This window comes from Apium graveolens, chromosome 3, assembly GCF_009905375.1.
Source record: "Apium graveolens cultivar Ventura chromosome 3, ASM990537v1, whole genome shotgun sequence".
In the NCBI taxonomy this organism is placed as follows: domain Eukaryota; kingdom Viridiplantae; phylum Streptophyta; class Magnoliopsida; order Apiales; family Apiaceae; genus Apium; species Apium graveolens.
In genome coordinates, this window is record NC_133649.1 from 68,451,433 (window position 1) to 68,467,714 (window position 16,282).

Here is a 16,282-nt window from a genome sequence, read left to right on the forward strand (position 1 = left end):
ATTACTGAAATAAACATTTACTTTTTGAGTAAAGAAACCATATTCTGATGACTTTTAAATTCCGATAATAATCAAGTTCTGATGCTTACGTGGTAGTATTTATTTACTTGATTTATTTTTAAGTCAATACTTGAACGGTTATATTTTATCAGAATATTGGATTACGTGAGATAAAGCAGTCATAATCATTTGTTTCGTGGGAACAGTTTTTTTTGAAAAACTAAATTTGCATAGTAATCATTACTTATTTCCCGTGCCCATTAACTTTTGTTTTAACTGCTGCATGCCTGATAGGTGTAACTTTTGTTCCACTTTTCCATAACTGTAATCACGTGGGGTGTCTAAGTAAAAGAGATAAAAGATTTTCAAATCTTTTATTTACATTTCTATTCTATTCACTCTCTCTCTTTTTCTTATTCTCTCATATTTTTTGACGGTTTACTATACAGACATTTTATCAAACACTTTTCAGGCATTCTAAATTCTCACTCGTTTTCAATGGCACCCAAGGATATAATCTTTGATGGAGCAAAGTTCGTCCCCAACAACTATGCTGCCATTCTCACTAGGAGTGAAGCTCCTTTGGAATTTCATTTTATTCAGGATTTCTTATCTCATAGTGAAATTGGGTTCGCATTGACACAGCCATCCAGTATATCTGGAACTCAAGTTCTGACATTCTGGCGTACTAGACATTATGATGATGGTGGTAAGCATGGGACTCCAAGCATCATATTTACAGCAAATGAGGTTGAGTATGTTGTTACTCCAGGAGCAGTTCATAAAGCTCTACACCTACATGAATCCTGTCAATTCAGTTCTGCTGTGGAGGAGTCCTTGCTACAACAAATGATGGCTAATCTTGGGTATTAACGGAGTTTGGCTAAGTTGGGTCAACTCAAACACCCATATATTCGAAAGGAATGGAGCTTCTTCTTCGATTGCATCACGAAGACGTTTGCCAACAAATGCTCAAATTTTGATGTCATTCCTATCCTGACACAACAAATTGGGTATGCACTCCTAAACCAGTTTTATTTTGATTATGCAAAGACTGTGTTATGTTTTATAGGAGATAGAATGAAATAGGACAGGAATGTAGTTTATTTTGCTAGGTTCTGTCAGTTAATTTACAATTACTGTACATAAGATGAACCAAAACTAGCAGGTGAACTCATAGAAACTTTTAGGTTAGCAAAGAGAGCTTTTACTGATCTTTTCACTGTTGACAACAAGAAGGGAGTTTTGAGACCTTTACAAATCCCTTTATCAGTAAAGCAAGCTCTGGTAAATACTGATGTTGTTACCTATTCATTGATATATCCTGATGTCCAACCCACCAACATACAACAGCCACCGGAACCAACCATCACTCAACCACAGTAACCACAAACATCAGCACATACCACTCAATCATCAGCACCTACAGTGAAGCCTTCTTCTAGGGAAAAGAGGACAAAGATTGTACCTCAGACACAACAGAAAAGAAAGAAGATAATTTTAAGAGATGAGTCTGATGATGAGGGGGTACAGGTTCAACCATCAGAATCTGTTGCAAAAGTAGCTGAGAAGGTCTCTTCTCAGAAAGTTCAGGAAACTGGGAGTTCTAGACCACTCAAAAGGCTTAGAAAGATAAATTCTGATGACAAAGCTCCCAAAGTCTCTCCACCCTTGAAGAGATGGAAGAAACAAAGAGCTAATAGGAACACAGTTGAGTTAGATTCAGAGGATGTGGAAGCAGCAGCTAAGGAAGGGGATCAGGAATCTCTGATCTCAAAGGAGCCAATTGTGATTGAATCCCTTCCTACTACATAACCAAAATTTGCTGAAACCACTGCATCTACACCTCCACTGTCACCAATTCAAGCTGAAGACACTGCTCAAGACAGAGTTCCTACACCTCCTGTGTCTCCAATCTTTGAATAAGTTCATGCTGAAGACCCAGGTACAAGTGCTGAAATAGATATTCACAACTTGGTTGTGCCTGAGGTTCTGTACTTGGAAGCTCCAACCATTCCTCAACATGCTCCACCAACAACACCAATTTTAGATGCTAATCTCAATGCAGATATTCCAACAACACCTCTTCTGAATCTAGATGATGAAGTTCAGATATTAGGTGAGCATCAAAATTTAGATGTTGATCAGAACTTAGAGGATGATTTTGAAACCTCTATAGCCTCACACACTATCATTTTATCAGAGGAAACTGATTCTGCAGGCTCTGTAAGTTCTGATGCTGCAAATGTTGACACTACTGGTGAAGCTACAATAAATGAAGATGTTAATGCAGCCGGTCCTTCAGAACATGCACCTCTACCAGCAGTAAATAAAGCTGATTTGATTAAAAAGTTTATGAGAGGGGATGCACCAGTACCTTGGAGTGAAACTCCAAGAGGAAAGGAATGGATCAATGAGTGGAACAAAGTTGATTTTGTTCCTACTGAAAAAATTCTTGCTGAGCAGCTGGCTAAAGCTGATGAGATGCTAATGAATGATGATTTCAAAGCACAGCTCAGAGTTACTGTATTGAGTACAAGGCACCTTCAAGGTCAACACTCAATAAATCAAGCCAAGGTGAACAAAATTCAAGAAACTCTGATTCAGCAAGACATGAATGTCAAATTGGAAAAGAACAGGTTTTTTAAACCAGCCTTTGACCGCATTGGGTATATTGAGAAAGCTCAGGAGAAACAATAAGCTCAGATTGATGAAGTACTGAAAAATCAAGCTTCTCAACAAGTTCAACTAAAGGAAATCCAATCCCAATCTTCAGTGGAATTACTTCTCTCTCTCCTATTACCTGATGATGCCAAAAAGGGGAAGAAAGTGATTAAGTCCAAATGCAAATCTGATTTAGCACTGAAGAAAAAGGATGATGGAAATGATGACCAGGGAAACTCTGAAAAGGGTAGAGGTCATGGTCAAGGCAAAGGCTCTTCATTCATGAAAGAAGGAACTTCTACACAGAAATCAAGTTCTGATGCTGATAGAAGAATAAGTTCTGATAAGCAAGTTCTGACTAAGCCTGATGTTGTGATACATGGTGAAAGTCAAGAATCATAGAAGTTTATGCAGACACGGAAGCTTAAGGGGAAGGAAACATCAGTCTACTATCAAGACCCCAAGTTACAGAAGCTGGATGAAGATATTTCAAAAAGACTATTTCTCAAAGACAATCCAGGAATTGACTTTGAAAGTCTGAAGAAAGAAGAAGCCAGACTTAAAGCTAAAAATGTCAAATCAAAGTCTAAAGCTCAAGTTATTGCAAAGAAACCACCTAAGCCTAAGGGCATTGTGATTAACGAGAACACAAACTCTGAGGCAATCAAATCTGAATCCAAAGCCAAATCACGGGTGGAAGTTGATCCTAGATCCAAGGGCAAAACTAAAGTTGATGAACCTGTAAAGGTATATATGCCAGTCATGGATCTGGAAGCAAAATCTGATGAAGATACTAGTCTGATTTTGAAGAAAAAGAAAATTTCAAACAACCTCTGACATAGCTCATGTTGTTCAAGATCAGGACTTAGTAAATTCTGATATTACAATGAAGCAAGCAATCTCTGATAGAGCACAAGTTGGTTTGATATCAGAAGATAAAGGAAAGGAAACCTCTGATATTGCTCATGTTAAACCTTCAAAAATTCTACTACCTGGGTTTACTAAAGCTCAACAATCTACACAACTTTTGAAGACTACATCAAGTGGTTTTGAAGCAAGTGTTATTAGAGGAAAGGAAGTTAGAGACAAATCAGGATTGGGTAGTTCTAAAGAAAAGAGGGTAAATAATACTACTTCTGATCCAACTTCTTTGAGTGAACCAGGAGTAGGAACAACTCCTGAAAGATTGAATCAACTGGAGTCTGTACAAATGGTTTACCACTCTGTACTAAAAGAAGATATCATGTTATACTTCATGACAGATGGGAGGGTATTCCAGATTAGAAAGAATGCTATTCGTTTGAAGTACTTTGAAGAATTGCAACATCTGCTATTTCTACTTTAAGTGAAAAACAGGTCAACAGATGGTGCTGCCAGTTACTTAAAATATGATATTCAAAGGCAGAAGAAACTTTACTCTGTAAAGTCTGACATGCCATACTATCCTAAGTACAGAGCTCACGATGGTGATATAGTTGAGATGAAGCCTAATACCGCCAAAATCATCACTATATTTCTTGGTATTAAAGGTCTTAAATTCAATCTAGAGTATGATAAAGCCTATGTCATTAGACTAGATCAGGATATAAGGAAAGCAAAAATAAATGATCTCAGGGTTGATATCTTTCAAAAAGGTGAAGATACAGTTGAACTTAAAGATGCAAAAAGGAGGATGAAGAATGAACTTGAATATGCTGAGAGAAGTCTGTTAAGGAACTATCTCAGAACAACTCCTGACATTAGAGAGATTACACACTGAAGCCAAGTCTAGGACTGTAACTATTAAATTCTGAAGGTTATACAGGTTAAAGCTGATATCAGACTTTAAGGATGGTAAAAGCTATAAAGACTGTGAGTTGTAGTTACTTAGTCAAATTCTCATATGCATTTGTACTTAATGTTTTTGACATCATCAAATATCTATTGAACTTGTATATTATGCTAATTTACAAGTTGGGGGAGATTGTTAGATATATTTGTGATGTCATGTCTAATAATGATTTATGTTTAGTTTTCAAATCTTAACTAACAGGACAAATCGGGACTTAACTGGAAATCAGTACTTATACAGAAGTCAGAACTTAAGATATCAGAACTTAAGTTATCAGAACTTAAGATATCAGAAGATATTTATCAGGAGATAATATCAGGACTTAAGAAGACATTCAGATGAGGAAGATGACTGATTGAAGGAAAGAAGATTAAGGCAAACACAAGAAGAGATATGCATGGAGAAGAATTCTATGAAGAATAGAATACTTGGAAGAAAAGATAACTAGTTGATATATTTTAGGATACAGACTTATGTTTGATATCAATTAGAAGATTATCTTATAACTGTGTGTCTATATAAACACAACATAGGATTTACACTATAAGTGTTATCATAATCGAGAATATTATTCATTGTAACCCTAGCAGCTCTCCTGATATTTGTTCATCACTGAGAGAGAATGGTTCCATTGTAATATTGTTTTATTAATAAGATTATTCTGTATTTCATACTTGTGTTCTTAATTCGATTTGATTGTACTAGACACTGTATTCAACCCCCTTCTACAGTGTGTGTAACCTAACACACTAACTGTATATTAGAAAGATTTAGGACTTACCCTTACCCTATGCCTGACATGAGGTCTATAGTCACTTCTAGCATAGTTATGGCTCTTGTGCGTGTGGATGTACAAACACAAGAATACCAACAGGGGCCTTTCACAACTGAGACCCTTCCTTATTTATCATTAGAAGCTAGGAAACCGACCTCTTCATCCTCTCAACAGGGTGGAGTGAGTAAAAAGAAGAGAAAGCAGACACCCTTAACTGTTGTGAATGAGGACCAAATACAACTAGAGTCTACCCTGGTCAAAAAGCCAAAGAAGGTAAAGAAATATGAGTTGACCACTCAATTAGCTACCTTTGTATCCTCCCAAAAGGATGCAGTTGTAAAAGAAGGATCTAAACAGACTATAGAGGCATCCTCTCAACATAGTGTCTCTATATAAAAAATCACTCTCCATAGTGCACTTTGTAAAGAGTCTGCTCCACAACTTGAGCACACTCAAGTTTATGAAAGAAGAAATAAGGATGGGACACACATTGAGAGCATATTATTTGAAGCTCCCTCATCTATTCAAGGGGAGCTGCCAACACTCAATGTTCAAATATATAATCTCATATCTCAAGTTTCTTCTACCTATAATGAAACACTTGAATCCACTTCTCAAGTGTTGTCTAAATCAAGTGACAAAGTTCATAAAACTGTGCTCACCACCTAAGAACCATATTCAGTTGATGAGAGGCTATATGCGGGGGTAGACCTTGATGACACCAACAAAAACATAGGGGTTTCATTAGTTTTTACTGAAGACCCTGTGGTAGTACCAAATGCTCCTTTATGTGCAAATCAACCTTCACATATTGAAAGGTTTGAGGGTAGTACTCCCCAGGGGGATCTATCTAAATCCTTTCTAATTTAATTCTAGGTTACTCATGTAAGGATAACTCTCCTCAAAACCCTGGCTGAAATTGCTTTGTCAATAGAAGATGGGAGTAAAATTATCAATGATCCAACTATTGGGGAAACAAGTCAAGCACTTCAAGTTTCAGTTCTTTGCAAGAAGAACAAGGGTTTGAGGCCATGGTATATGACAGTAACTTGGTCAAATCCCCTCCAATTCAAAGGGAGGTTCCCATTATTGGTGAACAACACACTGTTAAAACCATAATTTCTATTGTGAGTTCAACTGTGATTCCAATCACAGGGTTACCTACCACCTCACAACCTTCCACCTTAAACTAAAAAAACATTCCATCTACCTCCAACCCCACTCAACAACCTTCTCACCTAATCTCTCAGTGGTTGCATGATGCTCAATCTCATCTAATTACTATGAATGATCTCCTTGTAGACCAATTAGTTGGCCTTGCAAACATTACCCAATAGTTACTCACAATTGACATGTCCAATTAGGATTATTAGGCTATCTTGCTGTCATATAAAGAAGATGTTGAAAAACAACAACAAAAGATTGTTGAGGAAGCTGAGCAGGATGGGAATGTGGATGCTTGGATATCTAAGGATTTCATTTTAAAAATGGATGAGGTATTGGCTAGATTCAGAGAAGAATATATCACCATCCTAGGAAGAAAAGCCAAGGCTCTCAGTCCACATGAAGTATATGATGCTATTACAGAGGTCTATAAGGCACAGCTCAAAGCTTTCCACCTTATTGGTAAAGCATTGAAATAAACACTGAATAGTCATCAAGACAAGATCACGAGTTTGGTAAAATATAAGCTTGATCAACTTGTGTTATCTCAGGTAGAGATCAAAAATAAATTCAATAAATTTGTTGAGCAAAATGCCAGGTTTGATGTGACTAGTATGGAGCAAAGCATCAAAAACTTAAAGCAATCATTTCTGGCTCTTCATGAAGTTTCCAAAATCAAATAACTATCAAAAATGACACAAAGGTCAAGTTGGAGCAACTTCACCAAGCCAGGTATGAACCCTCAGCCTTATTTATGGAGGGAATCAAAGAATTTGTTCAAGCCACTTTTGGTGCTCCTCTCTCATTAGGCTCACAACAACCAATCTCCACCTCAACCAATCTAGAAATCTAGTCTCTACAATAACAAATCTCCACTCTTGAAGCCTCTAATGATTCTCTTACAGCATAGGTCACTGTTCTCACTACTTTAGTGCATAGTCAAAAAAAAGATATAAGGTCCCTAGTAGACTCCCACAAACATCTCCAAATGAATTTTTTTGTCTTTTTGGGAGCTATTATGGGTGCCTTGAAGATTCCTTTAACTGCATTTCCTGAAGCTGTTAGGCCATAAATACCAAGTCTTCCACTCCTGCCTGCTACCAAGCCTAAGGGGGAGATAAAAGCTAAAATTCAACAATCAAAAGAAGCTGGAAAATCAACATCACACTCTGGCCAAAGATCTACTCAGGGTTATAATTTCTCAAGATGTTAGTAAAGACAGACTCCAAAAAGCTGCAAAAGGACCCTGTCAAGACAAGGAGTTCAATGAGCTACTAACTGTGCTAAGAGTCTCTCTTCACAATAACTATATCACCTACAAAAGAGCTTTGGTCAACAATGTAAGGTCCCGTAAGAGGGCTATTTTAAGCTAGAAGGGGGGTTGAATAGCTTATTTACCAATTTAAATAATGTTATGGCGTTTTAAAATAATTTATCCCTTTTTAAAACTTTACCGAGTGGTTATGCAGTTTATATGTGCGGAAAAATAAAGTGCAAGGAAAGAAAATACCACACGACGATTTTATCCCGGTTCGCGATGGCGCAACCTCTAATAGATTCGCTCACCCCTACTTCAGTCCCCGAGCTCCTCTCCTAGACTCAGGATTTTCCCTTATAATAAACTCGCTCCTTTAGTAGGCGGAGAAGCCTTTACACCCTTACAAGTATTTGTCTTGGTGCGTAACACAAGGGTCACCATCTCAAAATAAATGTAATACCTACACAACTTATCTTAAACAATAACTCCCCGCTATTTCCTCAAAGTTGTTGTAAAACCTTTGTGTGGACTTGGCTTCCTTAGCTTTTGTCGGTCTTAGATCTTAGTGATCTAGTCTTGGGTCTTTCTTCTTCTTCACGGAGCAAATACTACTAACTCCCCGTTAGTAAGTCTAGGACTTGGCTCTTAGAATGAGAATTACCTCACGTCACTTCACCTTACTACAAAACTAATAAGACAATCAATGAAAGAAAACAAGTAGAGAAAGATTTGTTTTGAACTAGTATGTTACGGTACTAGCACACAACATAGTATAATATTCAAATAAGAATATTAAAACTAAATAAGAATACTTGACTTAAGATAATAAATAGTAATAATCCAAGTATATTTATGATTACTCCTATATAGATTAAATAGATAGGTGGAGTAATATGAGAAGTCTTTTTATGTAAAGCTCTTATGGCTTATGACTTCTTTAGTATTCTTCTTCTTTCGATTATATATTTATAGATCGAAGAATACTTTTAATTACAACCTCAGGGTTGTAATTTACCTTTAAGTATATCAACTTAAGGTTTGAAGGTATACTTGTATATTGACGATTATATGGTCAAAATATACTCTTTTAACTTCAAGCACGGTTTATAAGATTTATGAGTCTTAGCCAAGATCTAAATAAGTTAAGTGCAAGTAATTGGCTTAAGATTGTGCTTTTGAAGTTTGGACGAATAATTACGAGTAGTGTAGAAAATTACCTTGTAATCATTGTCGCATAATTGACTAATGGAGAGAAGATTGTACTTTAACCCGGTGACCAATTGAACGTCAGAAATTTTAACTTTCCCATTTCCGATATCTCCGATGCCGATAATGTTTCATTTACTAGTATCACCAAATGTTACGCTCCCCACGATAACCTTTTTACTATTGTTCAAGAGTGGATTATTACCGGTCATATCTCTTGAACATCCACTATCAAGGTACCATATGTCTTGTTTCGCGGCAAGACAAACCTACAAACATGATTAGTTAAATTTATAGGTACCCCTTTGTCTTGAGGGTCCTGGGTTAGTACATCATATATATCATTTGATCTTTCATGAAAGAATCTAGGCATGGTATAATTATCATTAGGCACATAAATATTTTTAGATGCATTAGGCCTAGTTTGAGGTTGATAATACCTAGAGCTATCATGAAATCTTGATGGAGCATGATAAACATTTTATCTATTATTAGCATGGTAAGTAGCATAAGCATTTCTACTAAGAGGTTGTTGCCTTCTAAATGCATTACCATTTACATGATATTGTGTGTTTATATTTTGAAACATAGTAGGTTGATGAGACCATTGTTGCCTTTGATTTTTTATATTCCATATTTTTATAAGGCACATATTTATCATTTTTCTTATATGATTCCTTGTGAATCCATACATGCTTCTCCTTAATTTCACCACTCTTGAATTTATAATATTGAATGATATGTCCCATTTTATTGCAATAAGAACATTTATAAGATGGTGATTCGGGTGAAGTCTTTATTGATGATACAAATCTTCGAGTATTGTCTTAGAGCTTCACTTTTAAGCTCGTTGGTTTCTAATAGCTCCTTTTCTTTATCAAGATTGTCTTTGTAAGATGTTTCTTTATCTTGAACATTTGATTCATATAGAATCTTTAAGTTCAATAGATCAATGTGAATTTTACAAATATTAACATTCAATTGTATTTTTTCACGTCTCATCTCTTCGTCTTTGAGAATTAATGATCTATTCTTTGTCTCAAGATTGAGTATATTGTCTTGAATTTTATTTACCTCAATTTTGATGAGATGGTTTTGCTCTTTTAGAGATGTAATCTCATTCCCAACTTGGACTTTTGAGTCCATCATCCGAGTATATTCTTTATTTTGAGTCTGATGAATTTCCTCAATTTTCATCTTCTCGGACCATAGCAAGTGAAACCTTTGTTCAACATCTTTATATTTATTTTTATAACTTACTACAAGTTCAATTAAATCATGTTTATTCATATTTACGAGGGATAAATTAGATTCATCTAATAAAGATTTAATTGAGACATAGTTAGATGTTACCTCTTGATTTGAAGAGGAGATTTCCGTTGAGGTAGTTTCATCTCCGAGAGCCATTAAGCATAGATTGACCACTTCTTCACTAGCTTCTGGTGCTTCTTCATCTTCGCTTAGATCCCAACCATTTTCGGCCACGAGACTTCGTCCTTTTGAAAGTTTAGGACATTCTCTTTTATATTGACCGGGTTGTTTACACTTGAAACACACATCTTGTGTTTCCTCCGGAGATGAATCTTTAGGTTTTGGAGGAGTGTAAACATGATGGTTTGTAGAGGCATTGGCATTACTATAGGTATTTATATTTTGATTGCCTTTGCCTTTATTGTAGCTCGTTGACAAATAATTACTCTTATAGTTGGAAGAATAATTTTGAGAGTAATATGGCCTTCCATTAGAGTTAAAAACTCTATGTTGATTATTTGATTTTAGGAAGACTTTTCCATATCTTTGAGCTTTCTTTGAAGCACACGACGAAGTTGTCAGTAGAGCAATTTCACTCTCATCGAGATTTTGGAGTCCCTCGTTTAACTCATCGTCGTTTTCATCTTCAATTAATATGGCCTTTAGAGCCATATTTTTCTTTTTATCCTCCACTTTTGGAGCAAACGTTTCCAGAATATTATCTTCTTCGTAAGCACGAAGATTTCCGAATAGGTTATCAATCTTATACTCATTTAAGTTGTGCATCTCTTTTATAGTAGTTACTTTAACCTTCCAACTAGGAGGTAGAGAATTGAGCACTCTTCTATTCTTTTCATTTTGAGTATAATTCTTTCCAAGTTGAGATAACTAATCGATAATACGAGTAAATCTTGTTTCAATATCGATAATATTTTCTCCTTCTTGGAGTTTAAAGTTCTCGTACTCTTGGATCAAAGTATCCATCCGAGAATCTTTTATATCAGTGGTTCCTTCATAGGTTACCACTAATTTGTTCCACATTTCTGATAAGTGGCATTTTATACCACTTAGAGCGTCTTATAACGGCTTGAATTGGTGTCTTGAACTCGAGTATTTTGTGTATTTGACGCGTTTTTGAGTGTTTTTGCATTTCAGGGTATAACTTGCTTAAATAGGAGGATTTCATCAAAAAAAGCCTAAGGAAGTACTTGGGATCAGTCGCGGGGTGTTGTGTGAAGAAATTAGCAAAATCAGAAGCAACCCTAAAAATTTTCCAGAAGTGTTGCAGGCGCCCGCCTGGAAGGAGCAGGCGACCGCCTGGTAGCAGGCGCCCGCGTGGAGAATGCAGGCGGCTGCCTGGGTGCGGAAAATCAGATTCTGGAATTTATAATTCGAGTTCTATTGGGCTTCTATTAACGCTGGTTCTTCTGGGCTCTTATATAAACCTATTGGAGAGACGTTTTCAACAACAAGTAACAAGGAGAGAAGATTAAGAAGACCGTTTTAGCATGCAACAACGAAGAAGAGGAAGCATATGTTTATCTTATGATTCTTTTAATTCGTTGTAACAGTGGATACTAGTTTTCTTTACTCTTTGAACCTTAATACTCTTGTGACGTACTCTGTTTTTATTAAGTATTTTTATTAGTTTATATCGTTGTGTTATTATCATATTTTCATATGAATCCATGGTGACGATGAGTTCTATCATGGGCTAATCGTGATCATGGGATCATAGCGGATTTACTATGGATTTCTTTAGTCAATTGTTTAATACCTTGGTATGTGGTGATTGTATGATATCTAGCATAGGTTGTGCTTATTCGTCTTATGTGCGTCGTGAACATGTAAGATAGGTTAATATCTTGTAAAGCGATAGTGAATCTTGAGATTTAGAACTTGCCATGCTATCATAGGTTCATGTATTGTATGCATAATTAGTGGGTAACTCTAACCGTTTTACTTTCCCTGTGTAATCATAATAAATAACTTGCGCTTAATTTGTTATATTGTCAAATTCTGTAGACATATAGGGTCTCAACATAATTGATGCCTATTTAACTTCTATCTTAATTGTGGATGCTTGGTAGAATGGTATTCGTACAACGAAAGTTGGTATTTATCAGTTTCGTGTTGTTCGATTAATATCATCACCATTACATGCTAAGGATAATAACAATAACTATTGAATAAAGTAGTAATGAAAGTTATGATCTCATGTGTGTTTAATATTGTTAATTTAATTGTTTTATTCTCGTAGTTAATATTAGTTAATCAACCTTAATTGTTATTGTCTTGACATTGAAGAATAATCATACATTGGTGACTAAGTGTTAATTAAATATAATTAATCAGAGTCTCTTTGGGAACGATCTAGAAATCATTCTATATTATTTACGAATGCATATACTTGCGTGATTTATTTAGTGCATGCTTTGTGCCTAACAAGTTTTTGGCGCCGCTGCCGGGGACTCAGTGTTAATTTGTTTAGTTTATGTACTTGCCATCAGTGGTCATTAGGATTCATTGATTAAGACTTGTTACTTACTACTTCCGGTTGTGTTTCAGGTACTCTAGAGAGCGTTTATGCAAACACGTTATCGCGCCCGCAAGAGAAATCTAGATACGGTTGAGGAGAGAGATACATCTCTTGACTTTCCGGAGAAGATAGTTTTTGAAGATTCGGATGAAGAGAGTGAAAAGAAAGAACCTGTAATAATAGGTGATCGTATAGTTCCAGCTGATCCAGCTCTTATGGACTTTTCTCGGCCTAAAATTGATGACATTCAGTCAAGCATCATTCATCCGGCTATTCAGGCCAATACTTTCGAAATCAAGTCGGGCACTATTCAGATGGTGTAGAATTATGTTTCTTTCGGAGGTGCTGCGACTGAAGATCCCCACATGCATATCAAGAATTTTGTCGAGATCTGTAGTACTTTCAAATATAATGGTGTTACTGATGAGGCTATCAAGCTGAGGCTTTTCCCATTCTCTCTGAGAGACAAAGCTAAGGACTGGTTACATTCTTTACTAGCTGGATCCATCACTACTTGGGAAGATCTCACGCAAAAGTTTCTGGTGAAGTTCTATCCAATAGCCAAGACTGCAGCTATGAGAAGTGCTCTTACTCAGTTTGCGCAACAATAAGGTGAATCTATGTGCGAAGCTTGGGAGCGCTACAAGGAGATGTTGAGAAAGTGTCCGCATTATGGTATGCCTGACTGGATGGTGATAACTGGTTTCTACAATGGTTTGGAGGCCCAATCTCGGCCCATGCTTGATGCAGCTTTTGGAGGCGCTTTGTGGGCCAAATGCTATACTGAGGCTTATAATCTAATTGAAATAATGGCTGCAAATGAGTATCAAAACCCAACTCAAAGGATGATGCATGGGAAGGTAGTATGTATTCTGGAAGTTGATGCAGCTACAACTATTGCAGCGCAGCTCCAAGCGCTGTCTATGAAGGTCGATTCTTTAGCCAACTATGGAGTCAATCAAATAGCTATTGTCTGTGAGCTTTGTGCAGGCTCTCATGCTACGGATCAGTGTTCTCTTGTTAATGAATCTGTTCAGTATTTGAACAATTTTCAGAGATCGCAGCAGCCTGTGCCCGCTAATTATCATCCTAATAATATAAATCATCCCAATTTCAGCTGGAGCAATAATCAGAATGCTGTTTAGCAACCATATCAGCATGCTGCAAGTAAACAGTTTAATCTACCTAGATTCCAGCAACCTCAACAATATGCTCAAAGGCAACAATATCCTCAACAAGGAGGTGCTGCTCCACCTTCGAGTGCTGATTTTGAGGAGTTAAAGTTGTTGTGCAAAAGTCTGGCTGTTTCTATCAAGACCTTGGAAAATCAAATTGGACAAATAGCCAATGCCTTGCTCAATCATTAACATGGCACACTTCCCAGCAATACTGAAGTACCAGCCAGGAAGGAAGCTAAAGAGAAAGTCAAAGCTGTCATCTTAAGGTCTGGAAAAGTTGCTGATGCTGAAAAAGCAAAGGATGGGGAAGTTGAAGTTGTAGGTGAAGAAGAGAAGCAAAAGAAGAAAGAGGGGGAACCAAGGAAGACTATTGTTGAACACACTCTGCCTGAGGGTAATACAGGGGAGAAACAGCTTTATCCTCCACCACCTTTTCCTAAGAGATTGCAAAAACAAAAGCTAGACAAGAAATTTGGTAAGTTTCTGGAGGTGTTCAAGAAACTTCACATCAACATACCTTTCGTTGAGGCTCTGGAGCAAATGCCTAGTTATGCGAAATTTATGAAAGGTATTCTTTCAAGGAAGGTTAAATTGGATGATATTGATATCGTTGCTCTACAGAAGAGTGCAGTGCCATGATACAACAAAAGTTACCTCCAAAGCTTAAGGATACAGGTAGCTTCACCATTCCTTGCACCATTGGCAAGTTGTCATTCGACAAGTGCCTTTGCGATTTGGGAGCAAGCATCAATTTGATGCCGTTGTCTATCTTCAAAAAGCTGAATTTTCCTGATCACAGCCCACCTACATGTCTCTACAATTGGCTGATCATTCTATTACATACCCACGAGGCATCATGGAGGACGTGCTCGTAAAGGTGGACAAGCTCATCTTTCCTACAGACTTTGTTATTTTGGATTTCGAGGAAGATAAGAAGATTCCCATAATCTTGGGAAGACCTTTCTTGGCTACAGGCCGTACCTTGATAAATGTGCAAAAAGGTGAACTTACTATGAGGGTGCAAGATCAGGATGTGACATTTAATGTGTTCAATGCAATGAAATTTCCTACGGAAGATGAGGAGTGCTTCAACATGAATTTGGTCGATTCTGCAGTTATTTCAGAACTTGATCATGTGCTAAGGTCTGATGCCTTAGAAAAAGCCTTATTGGGGGAATTTGACAGTGATGATGCGGAAGGCAATGATCAGTTACAATATCTAAATGCTTCTCCTTGGAAACGAAAATTAGACATGCCATTTGAATCTCTTGGTAATACTGATCTCAAGAATGCTGAGGGAAAGCTCAAACAATCTATTGAGGAAGCACCTACATTGAAGCTTAAACCACTGCCTACACACTTGAGGTATGCTTTTTTAGGTAATGCATCTACTTTACCTGTTATTATTACATCTGACCTTTCAGGTAGTAATGAGGACAAGCTCTTGAGGATTTTAAGAGAATTCAAATTGGCCATCTGATGGACTATAGCAGATATAAAAGGTATCAACCCTTCGTACCGCATGCATAAAATTTTGCTAGAGGAAGGTAGCAAGCCGACTGTTGAGCAACAACGAAGGCTTAATCCTATTATAAAAGAAGTGGTGAAGAAAGAAATTCTAAAGTGGCTAGATACAGGAATTATATATCCTATTTCTGACAGTTCTTGGGTGAGCCCCGTGCAATGTGTACCTAAGAAAGGAGGTATTATTGTGGTAGCAAATGAGAAGAACGAGCTCATCCCCACTCGAACAGTCACAAGGAAGGATCACTTCCCTCTTCCATTTATTGATCAGATGCTTGATAAGTTGGCTGGTCATGAGCATTATTGTCTTCTAGATGGCTATTTGGGCTACAATCAGATTTGCATTGCACCAGAAGATCAAGAGAAGACTACTTTCACTTGTCCATTCGGCACGTTTGCTTTCCGCAGAGTTTCTTTTGGCTTATGTGGTGCACCTTCCACTTTTCAGAGATGCATGATGGCTATATTCTCTGATATGATTGGAAATAATGTTGAAGTGTTCATGGATGACTTCTCCGTCTTTGGACATTCGTATGATGAATGCTTGAATAACCTCCGTTTGGTGCTCAAAAGGTGTGTAGAAACCAATCTGGTGCTCAATTGGGAAAAATGTCACTTCATGGTGCAGCAAGGCATCATTCTTGGGCATAAGGTTTTTAGTAAGGGTCTTGAGGTGGATAAAGCCAAGGTGGGAGTCATTGAAAATCTTTCGCCACCTATTTTTGTGAAAGGAATCCGTAGTTTTCTTGGTCATGTGGGTTTTTATCGGCTTTTCATCAAGGACTTCTCTAAGATATCTAAGCCGTTGTGCAACTTGCTCGAGAAAGATGTGCCCTTGAAATTTGATGATGAATGTTTGGCAGCATTCGAGACTCTCAAGAAGAGTTTGATC

At 37.1% G+C, this 16,282-nt stretch overlaps 1 non-coding gene across 1 annotated transcript; it reads right to left on the minus strand.

The window, feature by feature from the left end:
* Positions 1–13,260: 13,260 nt before the first annotated feature.
* Positions 13,261–13,367, minus strand: LOC141715839 (small nucleolar RNA R71). Its single transcript, XR_012572586.1, has one exon. It is a non-coding gene; the product is annotated as a small nucleolar RNA R71 (small nucleolar RNA).
* Between the last annotated feature and the right edge of the window lie 2,915 nt (positions 13,368–16,282).